We start from the raw sequence: 20,306 nt of genomic DNA, 5'->3' as shown, positions 1-20,306 counted from the left end.
ACAAATGTGCTCGTCTGCAATTACATTAACGCCATTTTGCGACGCTCTCCGAACGAAACGAGGAAGATTACGAGAAATTCCGCTACGACGAGACCGTTGCATTGGAATGACATCATCACACACGAGCACAATGCTGCTGATGGCACGGGCGAGTTTGCAGACAGGAACGAGTCCGTTTGAACAGAAGGATGGTGTGCGTCTGTCCCTGCCGCTCGCGCAAGCGTGTCTTTTGTGATGCAAACGAGAGGAGCCTCTTTTATGAATTATGTATGCGCGCAATGAGTTATTAATACGTCCCGCATTCAACTGTCGCACATGTCCTGAGCCCGCGGGCGTCTGATTTATACATTTAATTAGTCGCGAGACAAATTACGCATGCAACTTGCGAGCCTTTTTGCAGCACGAACCGATTTAGGGACGTTCGGGTAAAAACTGCGCCGCTCTGCGCGCTTGAGCATTAAAAACGGAACTTCTTTGTTGCCATTTCCCCCCTTTTCATTTGAAATTCTGATGCTCTAAGAGTGAAGGAGCCCCTAAAAGGATGCTGACAAAGGCAGGGCACGTGTGTATTGACGGGACGCATCAAAGCGTGAAAAGAGGAGGAACCAGCGTGTGCCTAAAGCATCCTAATATAATAAACCTCAGGTACATCTGCCCGAGCAATCTGCAGACCCTCCCACCTCCAAATCCATAGGGATTCCAGCTCCATCTGATTGGACGAGGCAGCGAGGGGCGAGAACAATGTCATCATTCCTGCTTAAAAAGACTGCTGCTATGCCTCCGTGATGGAAAGATCGCCGCACGCGTCCAAATATAGAACCAGGTGTGCCTCTGATTCCAACCCGTCTGAAGTGCCTTTCAGCTGGCGAAGATGCCGAGGGGATTTTTAGTCAAGAGAAATAAGAAAGCAGAGTGAGCCAGGAGCGGCACATCCGTCTGCAGCACTCGGCGCAGATCTACCCCTGCAAATACTGCCCCGCCATGTTCTACAGCTCGCCGGGACTCACGAGACACATCAACAAATGCCACCCGTCGGAAAACAGGCAGGTGATCCTGCTTCAGATGCCGGTGCGTCCAGCCTGCTGAGGCAAAGCTGTGCCTTAAACCAGTGCTTCGCTACCCACCTCTCGGATCTCGCGGAATCGGGTCGGGAAGCGCTGCATTAACCCACAGAAGCGACCTGGATGAGCACCAGATGAGACTCTTTTCAAATCTAAGGTAGTTGATCTACAACAGGTTAGACTGTTCGCTTATTTTTCTAGGATCTCCGCACAAGTGCTTTTAGCTTTTAGACCTAAGAAATCCTAGAACATGCCTTGAATTCACGGGCTGTACATACGTTTCCATCGTCTCTAGCTTTAATAGAGCTTGTGAATCTGTGGACTTTGACTGTAGCTTTGCAAACAACCTGCTGACAAGGGTTTCTCCCTTTAGTGTAGCCAGAAATGCCTTGAATTAGATCTTGACATGCTGTAAAACTGCCTTAATCATGTAAATGTTGGAGTGATGCTGATAATAACTTTTATATTGTTGTTATTATTATTCTTGTGTGTGAATATGTTTGTGATTATTTATCTGTATTATTATTATTTATTTATTTCAAATGTTTTATTTAAATTATTTGTTTGCCTAATTCATTTGTGATTGATTTGAAGTTTGTCTCCACAGCCAAATGTTTCATTTATTGATCTAAAGATCGATCTTTGTCAATGCTGAAAGTCTGAAATTCACTTTGCATTAGATACAATCGTTTATTAATTTATTTTTATTTTCTACATGTTCAGCGCTTGTGTGTTTCTGCAGTCCTGCTATTTGTCCAAAAATACTTATAATAATAATAATAACAATAATAAACAGTCCAAAAAGTCAAATTGGGATCCACTCGTGATGTGACATTCCCACAATCTGTTGTCATGTGGAAACCCAGACACTGTGAACAGAGAAATTCATCATCATCATCATCATCTTCAATGAAATCTGTCCAACTGAATTCTGTACCAAGATACGTCTGCACTTAATAAAACACATCAACCTAAAACAATCTGTTTGTCTGTGACTAATTACATCCTGAGGCTTGCTCCATATCAACAGCAAGCTCAAACTCATTATGAACGTACAGTTATTTCACAAGCTCTCAACACAAGACAGAACACAGTATAGTGGTTTAAAACGGCAACGAATCAAATTATAAGAGCAATGTTGATGCTATTCTTAAAAATTCTTCAAACTCTTTTAAACTATTTTGAAACATTTTTCTATTTTTTTTTGTATAATTAATGACAAAGACAAGATGGAATATGCAAAAATATGCACAAAAAAAATCAAAATAAAATCTGCAGATATTTTAATAATTAAAAATCATTATATTAAATTAATTATTAAATTCATAATTTAATAATTAACATGAAGTTGTATTTATTTTTCTAAATCATGACATTTCTAACAATTTGAATGAATAATGTTAATATAAATCAAATTTATACTGGGAGTGTCTGGGTTGGTTGGGTTCAGGAGTGGTCCCAAATTTTAACCAAAATTTTGGGGAATTTTTGGTTGATTTTTATTTTTTAAATACTATGATGAAAACAGGAAATAGTCTTGCTTGGTGTCGGTATGCAGGGGACTTTCTCCAGCAGTGCTGAGATGCACGCACATGCTGAAGAGAGAATTCACCATAGACACCAAATCCCACAATGCAGCACCTCAGACACACTGCTGTTATGCAGACGACCTCCCAAAGGCCATGAGTGCTTCACACACACACACACACACACACACACACACACACACACACACACATCCACAAACAGCCTCACCTCATGGCTGAGAAAGAGAGCCTTACAGATATGAAAGAAATTCACACAAAAAATAATACTGTAAGGGAGTCTGGGGCTAGTTGTCACAAACAGAAACCCTAAATGACTTTTCCACTGTTATTGCCCAGGAAACACACTGACCCTGATGCTGGGGTAAGTTGTCACAATGGGAACCTGCTGTTTATTGACACTGATTGGAGAAAAATGTTTGTTTGAAATATGAAATACTATCTAGAGGGGGGGAAAATGTATTTTAAATGTTACTTGTTATTTAATGGCATTTTAACAAACAGTAAAACATTGAAGCACAAAACACATAATTCATAAAGCTAAAAAGTGAAATGTTTAAAACATTTAAAAAAATCAAATCACTGTTTTGGAATAAATAAATTGTAATTAATAAATTGGATACAATGTATACACATAACACATATGTGACAACCTGCCCCATTCTGACATTTACTGTATGATAAAAGTCCTCATTTGAACACAATACCATACTATATATACGTGCATACAGTATATAGTGCATGGTGTATATATAACCATTCAATCCTGTAGTGAAAAAAAAAACTATTCAAATATTTTTAATGAGTACAAATAGTCTCTCTAGCAGCATGAGCTCAAAAACTGCATATGTATTACTTATACAAAACTGAGAAAAATGCTGTAAAAATAGCTTTAGATGAAATATATAACATCATTACTTGAAATTTCACATGCGTATTGATTTTTTTTTTGCGTACATTCCATCAGTGTATTTTTTTACAGAATGCAACCCTCTGCGACCTCGTAATCACTAACTAACGCATACACGCGCAGTCCCAGACTATGTGCACCACTCCCTGTGTGTGTGTGTGTGTGTGTGTGTGTGAGTGACAGGTGGAGAGCAGCTGCAAAGCGGGCCGGCGAAGATAACAGCAGATAAAGCCTTTTCACACACACACACACACACACACACACTGAGGCCAACATTTAAAAACCAGAACAAAACAAGGTATAATGGCATCTGAAGGTACAGCAAACAACAAGCCGATATGATTTACAGCTGAAACCGATCACACACACACACACACACACACACACACGGGCATCAGCGGTGTGATCAATCAGCATTAGTTCAGCATCATTGAGAGGCTGGATGCTGACTTTACTTGCCTCTCTGAATGACTGGCCTGTAGCGTGTGTCCTAATGATCTAACTGGACACATTTCAGCTGGTATCCATCATCTGAGGTCTGATCCATGGAGCTGGTGCATGCTGGGAGAGAGAATGAGACTGATTAATAGCACTTCCTTCACTGACAATAAAGTACCAGCAATTACCCAGCTAACAGAGAACAACTTTTAATAACTCTCAAAGTTATGAACAAATGTTCTTCCAGTAACATTAATAGAACTTTCTTTTTATGGTATTAAGCAAAAAAAAAAAACCTTTATATTAACCCTAATACAAACTTAAACATTTCTCCAAGAGCAAATGATCTGAGCTGCTTTCAACCCATATTTTTTTAGCCCTCTTACTGTACATGAACAAATGTCTGATTTGTGTCTATTTTTATTGTCCTGAGGATTTTTTCGGAAACAAAAGTAATACGTGAATTAAACCGAGATCTCCATGTAGCGTCCTCAGCTATGAAAGAGCATTAAAATGCATGTGTTTGGTGTGTCACAACAATGTGGCATTATGAAAACAAATCTCTCTCTTCATACGAGCGTGTGTCAGGCGTGTAAAGAGAGGTCACACCAGCACTCATCTGTTTGTCGTCCCTCTCTCCGCCTGCTGTCTTTCCTCAGAAGTAAACACTGCTTGAGCGTGCGGTCTGGTGCGTGGCAGCTCTTATCTGGCCTGCGCTCAGACAAAGAGATGGAGAGGAAAGTAAACACTTGCACTTTCAGTCCTACAGCAAAGCACACAAACCTCAAGGCATTTTCCAGTATGGCAGGTGTTGCTGTCGTGGACACACACACACACACACACACACACAAAGGAAATTACAGTAGGGTGAAAACACCCAACCTGTGAAAGAGAATGAAAGTTTGTTTAGGTATGGTACACACTTTACCAAAACTTTCCATCTAATCCAACATGCAGATAAAGGTTTAATTCACACAGATTCTTAAAAAATGTCTCATTTAGTGTTCAATGAAAGACAAAGGTCTATATATAGACACACACTACCATTCAAAAGTTTGGCGTCAGTGAGATTTTATTTTTTTTGGTTTCTAAAAACAAGTCTCTTCTGCTCATCAAGGCTGCATTTATTTGATTAAAAGTACAGTAAAAACAGTAATATTCTGAAATATTATTACAATTTAAAACAACTATTTTTTATTTGAATTTATTGTAAAATGTAATTTATTCCTATGATGCAAAGCTGAATTTTCAGCATCATTACTCCAGTCTTCAGTGTCAAATTATCTATCAGAAATCATGTTAATATGCTGATTTGCTGCTCAAGAAACATTTCTGAGTATTATCAATGTTGAAAACAGTTGTGCTGCTTCATATTTTTGTGGAAACCATAATACATTTATCAGGATTATTTGATAAATAGAACGTTCAAAAGTTCAAAAACATTATTTATTTGAAAAAGAAATTTTTTGTAGTATTATAAATGTCTTAACTGTCACTTTTGATCAATTTAATGCATCCCTAGATGCTAGAAGATGCTCTTTCACAGTTCAAGAGATTTAAAGGAGATCCCACTTACTGTACTCATCTCAGATGTTTCTCCTTGAATTAAAAGAAAAGAAAGACACATTCGTCAACAGTTGTCCTACAGTAAGAGTATAGAGATATCTAGAAGTGTAGATCAACTCAGATCATTTGGTTCTGGAAGACTGATAAAGACATTTTTGAGACTTATTGCAGATTTATTGGTAAATCTTTGTTCAGATATCTACTTTTGATCTTTCTTTTTTTTCAGAAAACAAGACTATTTCTTAAGTCATTTTGCTTCTAAATTAAACTTATCTTGATTTAAGAATGTTTAGATTTTTGTACTAGAAAACAAGACAAAAATACTGACTATGAAAGACATATTTTTGCAGTAGAAACAAGAAATAAAGTTAATTTCTATAGAAAAAGACTGAAATTCTTGAACGTATGCATATCAGTAAAAATCATGTTATATTTAAAATAAAATAAAATGTAATACAATTAAATAAATAAATAAATAAGTAAAACTAAAAGTTAATTAAAATTAGAATTAAAATATAAATGTTTCGGTGTGGAAATAAATAAGTTTAAGTTGCTAACTTTAAATTACTTCAACTGAAATAAAAAATAAATAAAAGCAAAACAGACATATAAAAAATAAAAAATAATAAAAATGGCAAAAGCACATAACACATTTCTAAAACTTTAAATAAAGTGAAAATAAAAACTGAAAATATAAAAATAGAAACTAATTCAAAATATCAATGAAAAAACGTAACAGTATCTCAAGGATACTGAAATAACACTGGCACTAACAAACACTAGAACTGACACACTCACACTCACTCTGGGCTGTGTGTCTCTGAGCTCTTCAGTATTCGGGTTGCTGAAAGGTCGGCGGTGGGCGGGGCTGTGTTTCAGGAAGCACAACCAGAATTATGCAAATGAAGCTGGCTCCCCCGCCTTTTCTCATCACTGTCAGACTGCTGATCGAGCCAGACCGCTACGGGCACAACCTGCACGTCTCAACACACACACACACACACAGATGATGTCTCTCCCCAAAGTGCTTGGATAGATTACATCAGACTATGAGATCTATGACATCAACCTGTGTGTTTCATGTGTTCAGTTTGGATGAACATGCAACAAATGCATCTTGGAGACAAAACACATAATAGACACCAACAACACCAATACACCTATACTTTGAGGACAAAATACTGATAAATGTCCTGCTTTTGCAGATATCCTCAGAGGTCGTTATTATACTTCTAAACTTGTAAACTATAAGGTTTGGTTTTCTTGGCTGAGAATTCTTTGGTATGTCCTCATTTACATACCTCTGTAAGTGTGTGTGTGCGTGCGTACGTGTGTGTGTGTGTCCGTTTCTCCAATTCAGTTTCAGCTGCTGTTTAATGAATGCATGGAAACAAACACTCCCCCTCCTCTTCAAGAGCAACAACGAATTCATTACTCATTTACTGTACAAGAAAGAAAGAGACCGAGAAAGAGAAAGCAAGAAACATTTAAACTGCTTTAAAATGCTTGAATTGTGCATTTTAGCATTAAAAAAAAAACACTTTAGTATTACATTAGTTTTATTTATGTTATTAATAATATTTTGAATAGCTTTTAATATTATTTATATATTATTATTAATTAATATTATGAATACCTTTTTTATATTTCTATTTTTGTTTTATTTTTTATTTAAATTTTAGTCATTTTGTTGTGCTTTTGCCATTTTATTATTTTCTTCTATTTGTATTTATCTGTAATTTATTTTTATTAGTTTATTTTAGTACTATTTATATTTACATTTAGTCATTTAGCAGACGCTTTTATCCAAAGGGACTTACAAATGAGGACAATGGAAGCAATCAAAATCAACAAAAGAGCAATGATATACAAGTGCTATAACAAGTCTCAGTTAGCCTAACGCAGGTTTTTTTTTTACATTTTTGTTTTTTATTTACATATTATAATTGCTTTTATTAATATTTTTAATTAGCTTTTATTTTTTAAGTTTTAGTACTTTTGTACTAATATTAGTATTTTTTTTTATTAGTTTATTTGAATATTATTTATATATTATTATAGTATTTATTAATATTTTGAATTCACTTTTATTTTATATATTTTAAGTTTTCATTGTATTTTTAGTTTAGGTTTTAGTCATTTTATTGTGTGCTTTGGCCATTTTTATTAGTTTTATCTTTATATTTCGCTTTCATTTGTTTTTTTGTTTTATTATTTGTATTTCATTTTATTTCAACTTTATTTCAATTACAGAGATTATTTTTAATAGCTTTAGACACAACACTTACAATTCTGGTTTGTAGGCACAGTGCTCTCAGAAAACGGCACCAAAGAAATGAGATTAATCAATCAATAAATAATCAGAATAAACCACTGTCCTGCCAATAAGTGTAGACTATTTAAAGTTGCCAAGCAACATTAAATAATAGGCCAGCAGCTATTAAATTGTTATTGTATATCACATTTCCCAATTGCTGAAATCATAAACTGAAATCATAAAGTCAGTCTGAATCTGACCTTGTCTCATCCCGGCTGGAGTAAATGAACAGTCTGCGGAGCTGCAGGGTACAGCGTGTGTGTGTGTCCTGTGGGGGTTTCTGTCTGGCCCCTGTGCCTGCATCTATTCTGGGTAGGGGTTGTGGTTGCGCTCGCGTTGCCAGGGCCGGGTGACAGCAGTGGTGGGCTGTCAGGACGACGAGAGGCCGTCTGGCACACAGGGAGCAGCGCCGCGGCGGTGATCTGGCACGTGCCGTCGCAGCAGGGCCCAACAGAACCGTGACAAATCGCTGAAAGGGCCCGATTCAAGAGCGCAACACCATGCACCTGAGGACGCTGTCAGAGGACAAACACACACACACACACAGATGCACACGTCAGAATTCCAGCATGCATCCTGCTCAGAAACACAAATACAAATCAGTACAGCCTAAACCGTGCAATGCAGTTTTATATATTTTTCTAAATGGTTCATTATATTTATTACATTTCATATTCTATTTTTTTTTTTTCGTTATGTGTGTATCAGTGTTATTTTAGTATCATTGGATACTATTATAGTTTTATTAATACTTTAATTCATTTAATAATGTATTAATCATATAATTTTATTTTTATGTTTACCATTTTGATTTTAACTCATGTTTTAGTAATTTGGTTTTTTAGTCATTTTTATAACTTTGTATTAGACCTTTCTCCTAAAAAATAAATACATATATAATCAACAAACGTGATGATAAACTGTGTATGGCTATATGACTGTAACAGTATTAGAGATTTGATAAGAAATCTTGTCATTTAATCTCTTTTATATTTTTCAGTTTTATATATTTTTCTAAATGGTTCATTATATTTATTACATTTCATATTCTATTTTTTTTTTTCGTTATGTGTATATCAGTGTTATCTGAGTATCATTGGATACTATTATAGTTTTATTAATACTTTAATTCATTTAATAATTTATTAATCATATAATTTTATTTTTATGTTTACCATTTAGATTTTAACTCATGTTTTAGTAATTTAGTTTTTTTTGTCATTTTTGGTAGTTATTGTTTATTGTTTGTGTGTGTGTGTGTGTGTGTGTGTGTATTAGTTTTATTAATTTTTATTTCAGTTTTAGTTATCAAATAAAACTAAATGATGCTGCCTTGACAACTAACTGAAAATAAATGATTTTTTAGAACTTATTTTTATTTTATTTCAGTTAATGTTTATATTATTTAAAGTAATGAAAATGTAAAAGTAGTGAATTTTTTATGGTTTTAATTTTAGTTTCAGTTTCAGCGTTAGTTAACTAAAGTAACCCTGGTGTGTGTACCTCCAAAATTCCTTGTTGGTTCTGTTTGTTGTTGCTGCACAGTGGGACAAGGAACTTCGCTGCTGAAAATTCCAGCATTGCTGGTCACCAGCCAAAGGTATGTTTTCTTCATTCACTCTACAAGTAATGACTGAGCATTAGTGATGACACCTACGGTTAACAAGCAGAATCAGTGAGGATAAGAGGAACAGCAAGAGCAAAAAAAAATGAAGAGGTGAGCAGAAACACAACTACAACTGACTTACAGCCACACAGCCATAGATGAAATCAATATCTCACAAGAGGATGATTAAACAACTCCAAAACAGCATTACCTTATTCAATTACTCTCAAACCAGTTTGGCTTTATTTCTTTCATATGGTAGGCTACATGTACAAAGGTTGCTGAAGTATGTTACCATTACGGTGATTAGTGTTCCCTTTAGTTGGGCACTTGGTCATTGACTTGGTTGAATTAACCCTGTTTCAGTAATTGTTGAAAGTGCACGCTATCACTATTTTCAACAATATTTTATGGTCCTGACTGCACATAGTGAAATCATCCTCTTTTACTGAGACAGACTAAATCCTCCAAGATGCTTCAAGAGACCTCCCTGCAAAGCTACAGTACTGTTAAAAGGTTTAGGACACAGGGGATTTATCATTAACACTTGTTTCTCTGGACAATGTTATATGAAGCACCATTACTTCAAACGAGTTATACTTGAAGCCCACCCTCTGAGAAATACTGAAAAATGCTGTAAAATGAGGATGCTGTCAAAAATAATGTCATAAATAGATTTTCTTTATCAATTAACTTCTATTAACTGAATTAAATCAACATTTGGTGTGAGCATTCTTTGCGTTTAAAGCAGCTTTTGCCCTCGGTGCACTTGCGCATATTTTTCAGGGAGCTTTGCAGGTAGGTTTGAAGCATCTTGGAGACGTTGCCACAGTTCTTCAGGATTGAGTCAGTCTCAGTTTGTTCTGTTTCTTCATGTCATTCCAGACAGACGGAAGAATACTTATGTGGAGAATTTGTAAGTATAACGTCAAGCAATGTGGACTTGACCATATGTTTTAAATTCAACCGAGTTAGGGAAATAATTAATAATTAGGGCCTGGATTCGTGTGAATGTTACCTGATAGAAGAAGCAGAAGAATCAACAAGGATTTCTTAACCTGAGCACATATATGTAATATGTATGTGACAAATAAAGAAACTTGAACTTTTAATTGCAGATTTTGGCATTTTGGCAAACCTGAGCCCAGTTTGAGACATTGTTAAAATCTGAAACTCTATATAAGAAACAACAGCAGTCTCCAAAGTCTCTATTTGAGATCGCACTTGTGATTTGTCTTTCCTGTGGGCATGCTGAACAGATTTCCACACAAACCTTTCTTTTTTATTAGCTCTAGGAGAACGAAATATCTGCGATCCATTGAGGACAACAGACCAAAGGTTCACGACGGACCTCCCACCTAAAGCAATTTCATTAAAAATATGTTGCGTTCTGTTGGGATTGGGAAGTGTATCACTATCCACGCTGCCATAGCAACAAGGACTATGTCATAAGGGGTCATTTCCTGAGCACCGTGGTATTCAGCATTCAACCGAGTTGGGGAAATAATTAATTGCGACAAATTTAAAGCATCGCAAATATCCTTAATTGATTTTGAAGATTTGGTTAACCAGTCCCAGTTCAAGTCTCCCAGCAATACAAAGTCATTGTCTGAAAATGTTTTCATATCGTCCGGCAACAGTGTTAAAGCTTCATGAGATGCCGATGGTGGACGATAGCATCCCATTACTATAAAATCAACACCGCTGGAGAAGTGTAACTTAATTACGGACGGTTCAAAACATTTTGGCTTGCTGATAGACTCTATCCAAGTACTGTACAGTTGAGTGCCGTTTTGACAAAGATCGCAACTCCCCCTCCTTTTTTAGCACAATCTGTCTTATAAACATTATATCCGTCAATGTGAATCATATTGTTTGTAACTGATGATTTCAGCCACGTTTCTGACAGAACCATAATATCACAATCAGTTGAATTTGCCCAGACGCGAACTGCATCAATTTGATTAATTAAACTGCGTACATTTAGATGGATAAGACGCAGTCCACTGCTGGTTTTTAGATCATCTGGGTTTTCAAGTTGTGCCAGTTCAGGGCCTGGATTCGTGTGAATGTTACCTGATAGAAGAAGCAGAAGAATCAACAAGGGTTTCTTAACCTGAGCACATATATGTAATATGTATGTGACAAATAAAGAAACTTGAACTTTTAACTGAAGATTTTGGCATTTTGGCAAACCTGAGCCCAGTTTGAGACATTGTTAAAATCTGAAACTCTATATAAGAAACAACAGCAGTCTCCAAAGTCTCTATTTGAGATCGCACTTGTGATTTGTCTTTCCTGTGGGCATGCTGAACAGATTTCCACACAAACCTTTCTTTTTTATTAGCTCTAGGAGAACGAAATATCTGCGATCCATTGAGGACAACAGACCAAAGGTTCACGACGGACCTCCCACCTAAAGCAATTTCATTAAAAATATGTTGCGTTCTGCTGGGATTGGGAAGTTTATCACTATCCACGCTGCCATAGCAACAAGGACTATGTCATAAGGGGTCATTTCCTGAGTACCGTGGTATTCAGCACAGAATACAATGTGAGCACAGCTGAAAGGGCTCTTACACTCACAAAAAAGCAATGCTCATTTGCTGATTGAGTCTTTGTTTTGAGTATTATATATTTATTTATGCATTTAGTCAACGTTTGATTGACTTGTGGTGCAACAGATTGAAAACAACATCGGAGCTATGCGTGGACAAAGTTTATTGTTGATAAAGTGCTTTGCTTTTAGTGCATTGTGATTCAATTCTACTGTGGCAAATAAAGAAAAAAACACTTTCTCTGTTGCAGAATCATTCAAATGCATTAGTTTATGAATATGCTAATTATTCCATACCACTGTATTTATTAAAGTACCATGTGATGCAACCACTGCACTATGGTACCACCATTCGTAGGGAAACAATAAAGCATGACAAATGCATTATGTAATTCTCAGCATGGCCACAGTCCACTATATTAGTCAGTTTTTTTCCTTTATGTCAGCTATTTTCATGGCAGAGCAACAGTTTGTTAAATTGTTGACATTTTTATAATGTGATCCTTGAAAAACAACAAATCCTGTGTATTTGAGTACTGAGTTTAGTTCGCCACAGTAATTAATTACAACCAATTTAGTAATTTAAACTAACTTGCTCAGACCAAACGCTTCATTGAATTTTTTTGAGAAAGATTTATTTGGGGGGTGGGTTTAAATGCTTAAGACAAAACTAAATCGAACTGTTAAAAATTAACTCAGCAATGCATCTGTTAACATACACAGGCCAGTACCAAAATCCAAACATCTGGTCATCATTAGTTCTTCAAATCAAATTTACTAAGCACGCATGCAACGTTTCAAAGTACCATGGACAGCGCAAATCAATGCTTCCATTTAGAGTTACTATTGAACATATTTCAGTGAAGGAAAGCCCTTTGAATTCATTGTTCACTTCATATTGTTTGTCCTTTTGGAGATGGATGACACCGTTTGTAAGGGTCATGATGGGTCAGCAACGGTCTACTCTGACATTCACTGTGGTCTAGAGTGGGTGTGTTGACCAGACGCAAGACACACGTACAAGACAGAAGACCCTACAAATCTATTATAGATGCATGGTAGTTTAAGAATGGCGGCATTCAGAAAACAAAGACACAGCTATTGAGAAACAAAATGAACACAATTTCAGCAAGAAGAAGGTCAGGGCTCAGAGAAAACTGGCTTTGAAAAAGGACTACACAACATCCAACAGTTACAGCTAAAAGCGGTGGCTACCTTCACGAGTTATCCCCCTTTAGATGAGGTCAGCTAATTAACCTCCATGGATCAAGATGACCTTCCCTGGCGCTCCTCAACTGGGCAGACCTGAATCCCTGCGGATAATTGCCTCGTTGACATTCAGCCAATCACAAAATCCAAGCCTATGAGAATTCGGTCCATGCGGACGTGCCACACGTTCTGCCAGTTGCGAGATTTGCCCCTTCAAGTTATCAAAGCCACATTGAAAGACTCCAATTAACCTCATCAGCTCCCGCGTCTTAGCAAGGTGCTGAAAGCGGACAAGAAAATGCATCCACTGCCGTGATGAGGACGGAATCAGAGCCTGCTAATCCAATCTCATCTCCATTACTCCAAATAAGCGCACTAATTACATTTTCATATGCGTTTCAGGGCCAGTATAGATCAGTTTACCGCTAGCACCAAGAGGCAGCTTGATTAAGCAGTGAACGTTTAATTTTTTCTGGAAGTAGTCCATGTTGCGTCAGTACGAGAGTGAGTGTCGAGGAAAATGAATGCTGTTAAAGTAATTATGCTCGTGAATAATCACATTTGGGCTAAATAAATCTGACATGGACACCGCATTAGTCACGGAAAGATGCTTCGTGCACGTATCTTAAAACATGAAACCTCAACACTGTATGACTCATTTTCTCTCTCTTGAGTGACAAGGAGAAAGTGTTACCATGTCCGTCAGAAGAAGTTGCAGAAGTCTCCCAGGAATTCCAGTGCATTTCCAAAAAAAGGCTGTCACTGGGTTGGTACCCTTTCAAAAGTTTCACCTTTGTACCTAACTTTCCCCTAAGTGGTGCATATTAGTACCTAAATAGCCCCAATGACAGCTTCTGTATATTTTTTCTGAGAGTGTAGGGTCCACATTCTAGGAAGGATTTATTTTTGGCTCATTACCTTGAAATGGGCTGCCCCTTCAAGTCATCAAAGCCACATTGAAAGATTCCAATTAACCTCATCAGCTCCCGCGTCTTAGCAAGGTGCTGAAAGCGGACAAGAAAATGCATCCACTGCCGTGATGAGGACGGAATCAGAGCCTGCTAATCCAATCTCATCTCCATTACTCCAAATAAGCGCACTAATTACATTTTCATATGCGTTTCAGGGCCAGTATAGATCAGTTTACCGCTAGCACCAAGAGGCAGCTTGATTAAGCAGCGAACGTTTTATTTTTTCTGGAAGTAGTCCATGTTGCGTCAGTACGAGAGTGAGTGTCGAGGAAAATGAATGCTGTTAAAGTAATTATGCTCGTGAGTAATCACATTTGGGCTAAATAAATCTGACATGGACACCGCATTAGTCACGGAAAGATGCTTCGTGCACGTATCTTAAAACATGAAACCTCAACACTGTATGACTCATTTTCTCTCTCTTGAGTGACAAGGAGAAAGTGTTACCATGTCCGTCAGAAGAAGTTGCAGAAGTCTCCCAGGAATTCCAGTGCATTTCCAAAAAAAGGCTGTCACTGGGTTGGTACCCTTTCAAAAGTTTCACCTTTGTACCTAACTTTCCCCTAAGTGGTGCATATTAGTACCTAAATAGCCCCAATGACAGCTTCTGTATAATTTTTTCTGAGAGTGTAGGGTCCACATTCTAGGAAGGATTTATTTTTGGCTCATTACCTTGAAATGGGGTGCATCCGGAATTCTGCTGGAATTGGAAGTTGCTCACTGTTACTGCTTTAGCGATGACATCAGTGGACAGCTGTGGGTGGGGAGTGTCCCGCGGCCCCGGCGGCAGTTCTTGCACGGTACACGGCGACGTCTCAGCACTGTGCTGGCAGGCACCGAAGCCATCTAATTAACACAGGGAGAAGAGAGCGCTGTGCTGGCAGGTTAATTGAGCCTATGGGGCATTCTCTTACAGTAAGGGCTGATTCCATTTCCCAGAACATTGACTCTGCAACGTTAGTTTTCAGAGGCGCATTAGGAGCTGCATTTGAGGGAAATGAAGTGGTTATTCTGGAGATGCGTGGTCTGAATCTCAAGTCTAATTCAACCCTCTCTGGCCACTACAGGTGTTTTTCCTCACTATATTATTTGGTTATCACTGTATGCTTTTGTCATCGACGCAAGTGCCACTGTTGAGCACCAGCAGCAGCTGTTTACCATTGTAGCTAGGTAACAACTCAAAAGGGGAAGACAACAGCATCCCATGGTTTTGTCCCTTTGCTTTTATTACCAAAAAATGCACAGAACAGAACTTGCATCCACCTTGGATGCACTGAAAGAGATAAAACAAATGCATTGTACTAAAATAGGCAAATTATGTGTCATTAAATTGCTTGCATATCAATTCAAAAGTCCAAATAAATCGTACCTTTGACCAATATTCCCAACTATAGGACATATTTAAGCAGGTTCTAGGGGGTCCTTGGAAAGGTTTTGGTTTTGCTTTGTTAAACCTATAAAACCAAGTTCACCCGAAATTAACATTCTGTCATCATTTATATCTGGGGAGTCCAAAGCTGCTCCTGGAGGATCAAAATCCTACAGAGTTTAGCTCCAACTTGCCCCAATACACCTGACTGAAAGTTTTTAGTGTGCCTGAAGACATTGATTTGCCACTAAGGTGCAGTGTTGGGAAGGTTACTTTGGAAATGTAATAGGTTATTGTATGTATTATATGTATTAAGTACAATTAAGTAGTGTAACTATTTCAATTACTTTATTAAAGTAATGTGAATGATTACATTTGATTACTTTTTGATTACTTTTCTACATTTCTAACCAATGTTTTAAACTGTTAATCATTTTGAAACATTTAAAGCAGGCAGGGTTAACCTTACAGTAGTACTCAACACTGATTACTGTCAGACTTTAACATCCTTCTTAAACACAAACAAAATTTAAAGTACAGCCACCACAAAATCAGACTTCAGCACCTCTTTTACTTTCAGATCATTCTGAGGTTAAATACAGATTTTAAATCATAAGATATAGTTTAACAGTTATGACAGTTTTTGAAATTAAATCCTTGCATAGCTATGACAGGAAAAACTGGCGTCTAACAATGCCTTGGGGGAAAAAAAGTTAATCTTAAGAAATAAAGCATATACATAACCTTAAATAGGAAATAAAACAGTTATCGAATAAGCATGTGTCCTACTCCACATCCTAAACTCCTGAAACATTGGTGTTTCATATTTTAAAACAGTTGGGAAAGAAATCAATCCTGTCTGTATGCGTGTAAAACTATTCAATGTAACCCCCTTTGTAATCGATAACATGTTTATAAGTAACTCATTTAATTACAGATTTTTTTCTCAGTAACTGTAACAGATAACAGTTACATTTATTTTGTAATTAAATTACATAATTCCGTTACATGTAACTAGTTACTCCCCAACACTGTTCAGGTGTGTATAATTGCGGTCAAACTGAACTTTGCAGGATAATGACCCACCGGGAGCAGGATTGGACACCCCTAATTTATGTCAATCCAAGCTTGCGTGACTTTTTTCTTCGGAAAGGACACAAAACAACATCGAGTACCATTTACTTTCATAGTATAGGCGAAAAAGTAATATTTAAGAAAATAATCTTTGTATTCTGCCGAATAAAACATCGTATAGGTTTGGAACATCATGACCATGAGCAGATGTGAAAATTAAAATTGTGGGGTGAACTATCCCTTTATTTGCATTTAATTTCTTAATAGTCACTTTTAAGTTTAGTTTCTCCCTAGCCATCGCTAAAACTATGGAAAAGTGTGATAGACAAGCCTAAAAAGGTTGGGAAACCCTGTCCCAGACACTGCTTAAAGAGTGCTGTGCATTTGCGTTTGTAAAACAGCTTTCACACCAACCAAACCAACTGAACTCTGACTTCAAAATCTCTAGTGTGAAATCGCCCTGAAGCTAACATGTCACCTTTATTTCTAGCTGAGTGCCTAGCCATGATGTCAGTTCATGCAGAGGTGTGTCTGTGATGTCAGTCGTCCAGACCTGTCACTGAAAGCTCAGGGGACCGTCTCTGCCACCGCACCACATGGTCCCACGACGGCCCAACGCCCAACGGACCACAGTGATTCAGCAGATGTGCACATACCGTCTTGCAGATGGTAAACACACACACACACACAGGCCGATTGACATGAAGTCTGCTCGTTAGATGGTCCTAACGATGCCAGATTATCGGCCCTTCGGCCCTGGCACTGCAAACCCGGCTCGATTTTCTCATTCCTAGGGCCTTTCGTAAATAAATAACAACAACAAACAGCAACAAGAGTGCTATACCCAGCGGGGCTTCGTGTGACATATGGGATCTCCCTGCTTTGGCCGCACTGAGCGACACGGACACAGATGGCGGCTCTCAATATGGCCTCCCTCTCTGTCTCGCTCTGAAAGCCCCCCGTTCGCTGCATATTCAAATTAGCACGCTCGCGCTGACAACTGCTACCCTGCGACTGCATTTCCAATTGTTGAGTGCTGTCAGAGGCTCAGATGGGTTAAACACAATGGTGCACAATTAGATGAACGGTTCTAAGAGCATGCGTTGCATTAAACACAAGTTGTAACGAGGTTGAAAGGACGGAGGCGAGGCTGACTCACGTCTCTCCATGGGCTTTGACGGCGTCTCCTGTGGCCCGGGGGGAAAGGGTGGGTTAACTAGTAAAAGCGCTTTGCGTTTGCTGAAAAAAGGGTTGTCACTCTCACATTAAGTTTTGGATGGGGATCTCCAGAGGACCGCAGAGGAGATCCTGGAACATTACAGCACTTACACACATGAGCACAGATGGCTTTCAAGTGCACTCGAAATACAACGCAAGAAATGCGTCACAAACATTTCCAGGTACATCAGTTAAAAATGAGTTGCAAAGATTCTCCTAAAATTTTCCAGGAGAAATATTAACCCAAATGAGAGAATTGTTGACGTGCCATAATAAGTATATAAAGCTTTTCAATTTGTGTGCATAGCATTGCTCACATCATTAGGTTTTGGAAGAACTTGATGAGAAATGTTCGAGTTCATTTTGAAATACGCAAGTTTTGATCCCAAATATTGGGAGGGAGTGTCTCCACTTCAGTATTTCCTCCACTTAAGCATTTCTTATTATTTCTCTCAAGCTTCCGAGATTTACAGTCGACTGTATTTTAATGAGGTGAAGGAGTGATGAGTTTCAGAGTCATCAAGTTCGTAAACAGATGGAGCCAATATCTTGCTTTCTCAAAATCCACTCCAGATCTCCACCTCCAGTGTATTAAACAATACGATCGGCTTCTCTCCCTCTGTCTGTCCACCCTCATCCCTCAGTCTTTCTTGGGAGGAGTGCCGGGATTGTGGAGGATAGGGGGGGGTGGGGATCTGGAAAGAAAGAAAGAAAGAAAATGGACTTCTGTGTCAGCAACAGCGTCTTTCTTTGCTCTAATCCTCTCGCCCCAAGCCGCACGGTGCAGTCAAGCGCGCTGTTACATGGCAACAATTAAGAGAGCCGAATCTCAGCACCTGGTCCTCCACAATCTACGGCAGCTGACTGTACACACACACACGCATACACACAGCCAGGTGGCACCTCTTCAATCACATTAGCTGGCCACTCTAGGGTTAATAAAGACTGCAGCCCCCTCCCTGATCTGCCTGCCGCCCAGCCTTTTCACCCCAGGGCAGACAATATGTATTCTTAACAGGCCCAGAAACAATGTCATTTAAACCCATTTAAGGGGCTGGATCCGTGCACTGAGGGCCGGGCCGAATGTTTAAGAGGCCTCTGTGATTTCTTCAGGTCTATTTATTCCAAGTGTACTGTATCACAATGAGGCCTTGACAGAAACAACAAAACCTAAACACTAGATTTTTACATATTCAGAAAACAGGGTAAGGGGTGCTTGCCAGTGCAAAGCCCGATGCAACAATGGTTAAAGGGTTAGTTCACCCCAAAATGAAAATTCTGTCATTAATTACTCACCCTCATGTTGTTCCAAACCCGTAAGACCTTCGGAACACGAATTAAGATATTTTTGATGAAATGTGAGAGCTCTCAGACCCTGCATAGACAGCGGCGCAACTGTAATGTTCCCAGGTCCAGAAACATAGTTAGGACATCGGTAAAACAGTCCATGTGACATCAGTGGCTCAACTTCAGTTTTGTGAAGCTACGAGAATACTTTTTGAGCGCAAAGAAAACAAAAATAACATAATTTATTTACCAATTCTTCTCCCCTGAGTTACGTCTTCGGCCATTTTGGAGAGTACCCAAGAGCGTAATCGACGTAATCAGCATTGTTACTGTTCGGAGGAGAAAGCGTGCGCATGAACGTAATCTGCGTAATCAGCGTTGTTTATGCTTAGGGCAAAGCGTGCGTATGTGTTGTGATACTCTAAAATGGCGGAAGACATAACTCAGGGGAGAAGAATTGTTGAATAAATTATGTTATTTTTGTTTTCTTTGCGCTCAAAAAGTATTCTCGTTGTGTTCCGAAGATGAACGAAGGACTTACAGGTTTGGAACGACATGAGGGTGAGTAATTAATGACAGAATTTTCATTTTTGGGTGAACCATCCCTTTAAATTTGCCTAATAATTTCCCCTGCATTTGACAATGTATTGCTTGAGCTGTTTCTTGGTGGTGGTGATGGATGCCAAGGTATGTTGTCAAGTCCCCTCCGGTTCTACAGGACTTGAAGCAGCATTTATGGCATGGGAGGTGGGGACAATAACAAGGATGTTAAAGACTGCAGCCCTTAACATCAGTCGCTAAAGCACCTCTTGAGATCAGGGGAGTGAGGTTTACCTGCACAGCTGTTGCTAGCTGACCTCCATTACACTCGCCTCCCTAAACCGCACTCCTATCCAGGTCACGACACCAGTGAAACCCCTTCAGTTCAGTATGGGTCACAATACTCGGCCACATGTCACTTGACTTGACTGACATGGGAGGCAGGCGCATTAACAATGACTCTAAAGACCACAGCCCCTAACACAGTTGCTACTGAGACTCTTGAGATCAGGGAAGTGAGGTTTTCCTGCACAGCTCTTACTAGCTTGCCTCTATTACATAGAGTGTTGCTAGGCAGTTGCTAAGATGGTTGTTAAAGTGTTCTAGGTGGTTTCTAGGACATTCCTAAGATTGTCTGGC

The sequence above is a fragment of the Sinocyclocheilus rhinocerous genome, unplaced genomic scaffold (assembly GCF_001515625.1).
Source record: "Sinocyclocheilus rhinocerous isolate Xijiao unplaced genomic scaffold, SAMN03320098_v1.1 scaffold228, whole genome shotgun sequence".
Lineage (NCBI taxonomy): Eukaryota > Metazoa > Chordata > Actinopteri > Cypriniformes > Cyprinidae > Sinocyclocheilus > Sinocyclocheilus rhinocerous.
Note: the sequence above shows the minus strand (reverse complement) of the source record.